Consider the following 7435-nt stretch of genomic DNA (forward strand, 5'->3'; position numbering starts at 1 on the left):
CCTGTCTTCTAAGCAAGCTACACATGCACAGTGTCCCACAGGCCCATGGGGTCCCTGCTGGGAGAGGATGCCCAGTTTCCAGCCTGCTCTCAGTGGGCCTTGCTTCCCAGGATGGCCCTAGACACAGCTCTCTGCCAGGTGAGAGGGAGCCACACTGCCTTTTCAGCCCAGGCTCTCAGAACCCTCACTACGGACAACAGCAAAGGAGAAGCGTGTGGGTCTTCCCAATATGAGGCACAGCAGCCTGGGAGACCAGCAAGGGCTCCGGACAGAAGGCTCAACACAAAACTGAACACAGCTGACCATTGAGCAACACGGGTTTGAAATGCACAGGTCCCTTATACATGAATTTTTGTTGATCAATACAACACAGTACTATAAATGTATTTTTTCTTCCCTATGATTTTAATAAGATCTTCCTTTCTCTAGCTTACTTTATTGTAAGAATACAGTGTATAATACATATGACATATAAAATATGTGTTAATTGACTCTTTATATTATCAGCAAGTCTTCCAGTCAACAGTAGGCTACTAAGTAGTTAAGTTTTGGGGAAATCAAAAGTGATACACAGATATTTGATTACACAGGGCATGGTCTACCCTAACCCCACTTGGTTCAAGGGCCACCTGTATTTGGAAATAGTTGGCTAACCCACACACCACAGAAAGAGAACATGTCAGCTTCCAGAAGCATCCAGGTGGTGAAGCCACCTAGGTTGCAGCACCAAACCCACAGCCTACTGGAGGGGTGAGGGGTGAGGGCTCAGAGATCCCCAGAAGGAGAGGGAGAAAGCATCTCTCTCCTCTTACCTTTAAGCCCTTTCTTTGCCTTCATCATCGCCATGACCATGTCTGTGAATATCTGGATTGCCAGAAAATCATGGCACTGAATTAGGTCCTTAGTAGCCAGATTCTTTAGGAAAATCTTTTTCCCTTTAAACAAATTAAGTCTTTTAAAGAATCTGAAAAATGGCAAACAGTTCTGGATATAGGGTCTGTTGAGGCTGAAAGAAATGAAGGTTTCTTCCACTGGAGAGAGATTTGGGGGTCTTCACCACAGAAAATAGAGCACAGCTAATATCTGGAAAAAAAGACTATCATGCTCTGGTATTATTTTGAATGTTGATGACTTTTGGGTTGAGTTTTGCTCACTTGGTTTCATTTTTGCAGGGCCGTACATCTCTAAGCTGCTCCTCCCTTGAAACAAAGACTCTTCTAAGAGTTTGCAAGTTCTTTTCTACCCGCCCTCAGATTTGCTGGGATAGAGGACAAAAATGCCGAGGGGTTGGAAGCAGGAGATAGCCTGTACACATTAACTGCCTACCCAACAAAGGCCCAAGGGCAGCGGGTCAGTCCAGCACAAATGTGGGGAGACCTGTTTCAGCCTCAAGGCCCCTTGGCCAGGCAGAAGGGGCAGAAAAGGCTCTGTCTCACTCTGGCGGATGATCCTGCCATACATGTCCAGCCTCGCAGACATTGGCAGGGTGCCTCTCTTATGTGAAATGATCAGACGCCTGAAGATATAGGGCCAGGCTCCAAGCTCCCGCTGCTCAGTTGGCTACAGCCTGGTGTCTGCATGAGGAACTGTCACACAGCCAGGAGGGAGTTCAAGGACAGCAGGAGCTGTAGAAAAGAAGCAGACACCCATCTTGGTGAAGTCAGGACTGTCCATTCTTCCATTCTCTTCAGAGGTTTTTAAAAAGGCTTTGGCCAGGGGCACCTAGGTGGCTCAGTTCATTGGGCATCTGACTTGGGCTCAGGTCATGATCCCATGGTTTGAGTTCAAGCCCCATGGCAGGCTTGGCCATTAAGTTCTTACTTAAAGTATGGTCTTTAGTCTGTACTTATATATAACTTTTTTAAGTTTATTTGTTTTGAGAGACAGAGAAACAGAGCACTGAGGTGGGGAGGGGCAGAGCCAGAACCTACCAGAGACAGACCAGCATTTGGGGGAGCAGTGCTGAGAGAGGAAGTGGGTGCAGTAAGACGTGCAGGCAGAGGCTCTTCACTTGGGAGGTGATCAATCAATTCTGGTCATGAGGCATGAACTGAGAATAAGTCTAAGAAAAGAAGGAAGAAAAGAGTCTGAGCAGCTGCTAATTCAGCAGGTTCCCACCTTAAAATGCTGAAACTATCCCCGATAAAGTAGAAGGCTCCCTTCCTTTAAAAACATAGAAAATAGAGAATTCTATTTTATTAATATAGGTTGAAGAAGTCCTTTCTATGAAAAAAACAAACCCAGAAGCTACAAAGGAAAAGACGGGCAGATTTGATCTTCTAAACATTTAAAACTTCCCTCTGTGAAAAGACCACAAAAGTGAAGTTTAAAGAATGGCAACGGGAATGCAATATTTGCAAAGCTTGTACGAGATAAAGAATTAAGGGGCACCTGGGTGGCTCAGTCGGTTAAGCGGCCGACTTCGGCTCAGGTCATGATCTCACGGTCCGTGAGTTCGAGCCCCGCATCGGGCTCTGTGCTGACAGCTCGGAGCCTGGAGCCTGTTTCAGATTCTGTGTCTCCCTCTCTCTCTGACCCTCCCCCGTTCATGCTCTGTCTCTCTCTGTCTCAAAAATAAATAAATGTTTAAAAAAAAGTTTTTTTAAAGAATTAATATGCATGACATATAAATTATTTACATTGATAGGAAGAAGACAAAAGAAAAATGAACAAAGAAAATAAGCAGTCAATTCATAAGAAACAGACAAAATACAAACATACACAAGTACATACATTTTTTCCAACATCCCCCTCAACTGATAATTGAGGGAAGCAAACTGGAGATAGATAGATAGATAGATAGATATTTCCCATCGAGTCTTCTTATTTGCAGTAATTATGTTCTATAAAGTCAACACAAACCCTGAGTTACTGAAGACTAAGTCATTGTCCCTGGAGGAAATACATGGTTAGGTTCCTGGGAGCCTCTGGTCACATTGTCAACAACTAATCAATACATAACCCTGTTTTAGGTGCATTTCTGTTCAAGAAACCTTATTTAATATTTATTGTTGACTCGTGAATGTTGAGCTCACAATCAGCAGACCTCGAACTCAGGCCTGGATAAACCATCTAGCAAGTGTATTTTTTCCATGAGGCACATCACAGCGTTTTTGTACTTAGGAACCGTAGACAGCACTTCAGCACTAGGCTTGGGGGCCACTTTAAATGGCAAAATCGCCAACAAAAAGCACAAAAATATGAAAACATGAGACTAACTAGGTGGCAAAAGGATGCCTCTTTCCAGTGAGAGTTGAAGAGTATCGCCTGGTTCCTTCCCAGCTGGGAGTATGTGCAGGTGACTCACTCTCACCAGTTCTGTTCACATCCACTTGCAGCCACGAAAACATGCAAGTGTTGGTTATGGGGCTACAAATAAGGCTTAGCAAGTAGGCAAACACACAAACACAGCATCGATGAGAACTGAGGGTTGCCTGTATTCGTGAGTATGTATACATGTAGCCTCTGTGTATGTAAATCTGAATTTGCATACACACAACTCCTGGCTTCACGGGAGTTGTTACTGCATTGCTCTCATGTGCACTGTTTGTTCCAAGCACTGGGACAGAGGTGCTGCCTCCAAGGGGTTTGCTCTAATGGAGGAGACTGGTTATCTTCATGTGGAATGAACAAATGATTGCAGATGGTGCTAATTACTAGGAACAACATAATCTGTTTGCTGTGAAAAAGAACATTCACCCAAAGTAGCTGAGAGAGGTAAAAGCTGATACCTGCAGAGCTGAGAGATTTTCTATCAGCATGGAAATGTCTCATCTGGGAAGGGAGAGGAGTCTGGGCAGCCAGGGGCCCTGGGGACACAGAATGACTGGAGAGGCCGCAGATACTGGGATACAGTAGGTCCTGGGGGAATAGGGCTGTATGTGGGTGGTTAGTAGAATTTTAACTCATCATATAAATGTGGACTTCTTTTCAATGAAAAGACATCATGTAGTGTAATATCATTTTAAAAATTATATCACAAAAGCCAAGTGTTTTCAAGTTTCTTCAAGAGTGGCCTTATGAGCTCTGAGACACATCCACAACCAGAAGACAGAGAGAAAAGGAGAAAGTACACAGGAATCCAAGGAGCAGCTAGTGAAAGAAGAGAAAACACTAGGGAATACGGCATCACCAAAGCTAAGAGAAGAGACTGCTTCAAAACAGAAGGCAGTGGTCAAGTAGGAGAATTCTTCACTAGATTTTGCCCAAGTAGATCAGTGGTGCCTTGACAAGAGCACTTCAGTGGATCAGAGGGCAGGAAAGAGGGAACAGGAAGGGAAGAAGTGGGGCCAGCATTTATAGAAAATGCTTTTGAGAAATTTGAGTATAAAGAGGATCAAAGAAATAGTAGCTGGAAGGGAATTAGGGGACAAGAGAGGTTCTCTTGTTTCTTTATGATGGAGGATACAAGAGCACATTGGTTTACTGGTAGGAATGATCAGTTAGGTGCTGATGAAAGATCAACAGTACATGAGAGAAAAGGGAATAATGGAAGGAAAGTCCTAAACAATGTGAGAGGGGATGGGATCAAACACTCTTGTAAAAGAATTGATCTTTGTTAGGAGGACAGACACTTCTTGAATTACATCAGGATGGAATAAAGAAGGACAGGTGTAGATAGGGTTATAGATTTGGGAGTGGGAATAACAAGGAGGTCTACTGTGATATTATACTTTTTTCAATCATGAGTGAGGCCATCAGAGCAATACTAAATTGGAAGATGAAGTTGGAAATACAAACAGGGTCATATTAAATAAGACCCCATATGCCATGCCAAGTATTGTTCTAAATGCTAGGGAGCTTTTTAAAAACTAATGAAGATGCAGCGATAAGAAAATAATCAACTCATTATAAAAAATGAGCAAAAGATTTCCAACATTATTAGTCATCAGTAAAATGCGAATTAAAACCACAATGTGATACCACTACCCACTTAGCAGAATGGCTTTAAAAAAAAAGTGTGACAATATCACATGTTGGTGAGATAGTGAAACGACAAGGATTTGTTTCTAACACTGACAGAGATGTTAGAATCATCTGGCAACAATTTTAAATCATAAAAATCCTTCAGCAGGCGCATCTGGGTGGCTTAAGAATCCAACTCTTGATTTTGGCTCAGGTCATTAGCTCAGTTTGTGAGATCAAGCCCCACATTGGGCTTTGCACTGACAGTGTGGAGCATGCTTGGGATTCTCTCGCTCTCTCTCTCTGCACCCCCCCCAATAAATAAATGAACATTTTTTTAAAATGCTGCAACAAGAAATATAAACACACTGAAAATAAATGGAAAAAATACAAAATATCAGCCAAAAAAAGAATATATAAGAAGAATCAAAGGAAATCTTAGAACTGAAAAAATACATTAAAGGAATAAAAAATTCAATGAATGGACCCAAGAGCAGAAAGGAGGGGAGAGAGGAAAGAATAAGAATAAGAAGATAGAAAAATAGAAATTATCCAATCTGAACAACAGAAAGAAAATAAGGAAAAAAGAAAGAAAAAAGGAACAGAGCCTTAGGGACCTACAGGACCATAACCAAAGATCTAACATTCATGTCACTGGAGTCTCAAAGAAGGAGAAGAAAGAGGGTAGGACATAAAAGTATTGAATGAGGATGAGGATGATGACTATTTCCCAAATTTAGCAAGAGATATAAATCTATACATTCAAAAAGTTAAGTGAACCCCAAACAGGATAAACCCAAAGAAATCCATGCCAAGACACATCATAGCTAAACTTCTAAAAATTAAAAACAAGGAAAAAATGTAGAAAGCAGCAAGAGAAATGAGACTTTACCTATCGGGGAAAACAGTTCAAATGACAGTAGATTTCTCATCTCTCATCAAGGAAGTGACACAACATTTTTCAATTTCTGAAAGAAAAGAACTGTCAGTCAAGAATCACATATCCAGAGATAATATGAAGGAGAAATAAAGACATGCTCAGATGAAGGACCAGTAAGAGAACTCATTGCCAGCTTGACCTACCCTAAAATAATGGCTAAGGAAAGTTCTCTAAACAGGTAGGAACTAAGAAAAGAAGGAATCTTGGGTCACTATATATATATATATATATATATATATATATATATAATATAGAAAGAGTATACAAAGAGACACTCTTAATTTAAAACAATATAGATTAATTAAAATCGAATTGTAAAAAAAAAAAGGTAATCTACAAAAAAGTAAGAAAAAGAAAACAGAGACAAAACACAGAGAGAACAAACAGAAAATAAAAAATAAAATGTCAACTTATGCCCTAACATCAACAATTTATTTACTTGTAAATTGTCTAAACATTCCAATTAAAAGAAAGATTGGTAAAGAGGATTAAAAAGCAGTGACCCAACATTGTGCTCTTTAGAAGAAACCCACTTCAAATATAATGAAATAGGCAGAAAGTAAAAGGGTGGAAAAATAGATATTGTGCAAATATTAATCAAAGGAAAGCAGAAGTGGTTATATTACTATTAAATAAAGTAAACTTTAGAGCAAAGAAAATTACAAGAGCCCAAATAAGTCATTATGTAATGATAACAGGACAAGTCCACCAAGAAGACACAACAATCCTAAATTTGCACACACCAAACAACACAGCTTCAAAATATGTGATTCAAAAACTTTTAGAACTGAGAAAGAAATAGGCAAATCCACAATTATAGTTGGAGATGAGAACATCCCTCTCTCAGCAACTGATAAACCAACCAATAAGTTTTAATCAGTATTTATATGGCAGTCCTAACAACAACAGAATACATGTTTTCAGGTGCCTGCAAAAGATATACCAAGATATCTTGGAGGAAAAAGGAAAGAAAGAAAAGAAAAGACCTCAATAAATTTAAAAGAATTAGAAACATACACAAATATATGATATGCTATACATCATTTTTCTTTAGTTCAGTGTATTTGTTTTATTTTCCTTGAGGCTTCATAGATGAGATTTTCCTGTTATTTTTATGTTTTCTGTCATTGACTTCTAGTTTGAGTCTACTATGGTTGGAGAACACATTCTGTATGTCTCAAATCAATAACCTAAGCTTCCACTCCAAGAACCTAGAAAAGAGCAAAAGAAACACAAAGCAAGAAAAGCAGAAAGAAGATAATAATAAAGAGCAGAAATCAATGTAATTTAAAATACTAGAAAAAAATTAAAACAGAAACTACTTTGGGGTACATGGGTGGCACAGTTGGTTAAGCTTCCAACTTCAGCTCAGGTCATGATCTCATGGTTTGTGGTTTCAAGCCCCGCTTCAGGCTCTGTGCTGACAGCTCAGAGCCTGGAACCTGCTTTGGATTCTGTGTCTCCCCCTCTCTCTGCCTCTCCCTACTCAAGCTCTGTCTCTCTCTGTCTCTCTCTGTCTCTTAAAAATAAATAAACATTGGGAAAAAACCAGAAACTCCTTTGAAAAGATCAATAAAATTGCCAAACCTC

At 40.0% G+C, this 7435-nt stretch overlaps 1 long non-coding RNA gene across 1 annotated transcript; it reads right to left on the reverse strand.

The window, feature by feature from the left end:
• Nucleotides 1–1846: 1846 nt before the first annotated feature.
• LOC147581391 (uncharacterized) lies at nucleotides 1847–5940 on the reverse strand. The gene is made up of 2 exons (XR_015251749.1): nucleotides 5798–5940; nucleotides 1847–2062 (listed from the first exon to the last, which is right to left on the reverse strand). It is a non-coding gene; the product is annotated as an uncharacterized LOC147581391 (long non-coding RNA).
• Between the last annotated feature and the right edge of the window lie 1495 nt (nucleotides 5941–7435).

This window comes from Puma concolor, chromosome B2, assembly GCF_028749965.1.
Source record: "Puma concolor isolate L17-30 chromosome B2, mPumCon1.1.hap2, whole genome shotgun sequence".
NCBI lineage: Eukaryota > Metazoa > Chordata > Mammalia > Carnivora > Felidae > Puma > Puma concolor.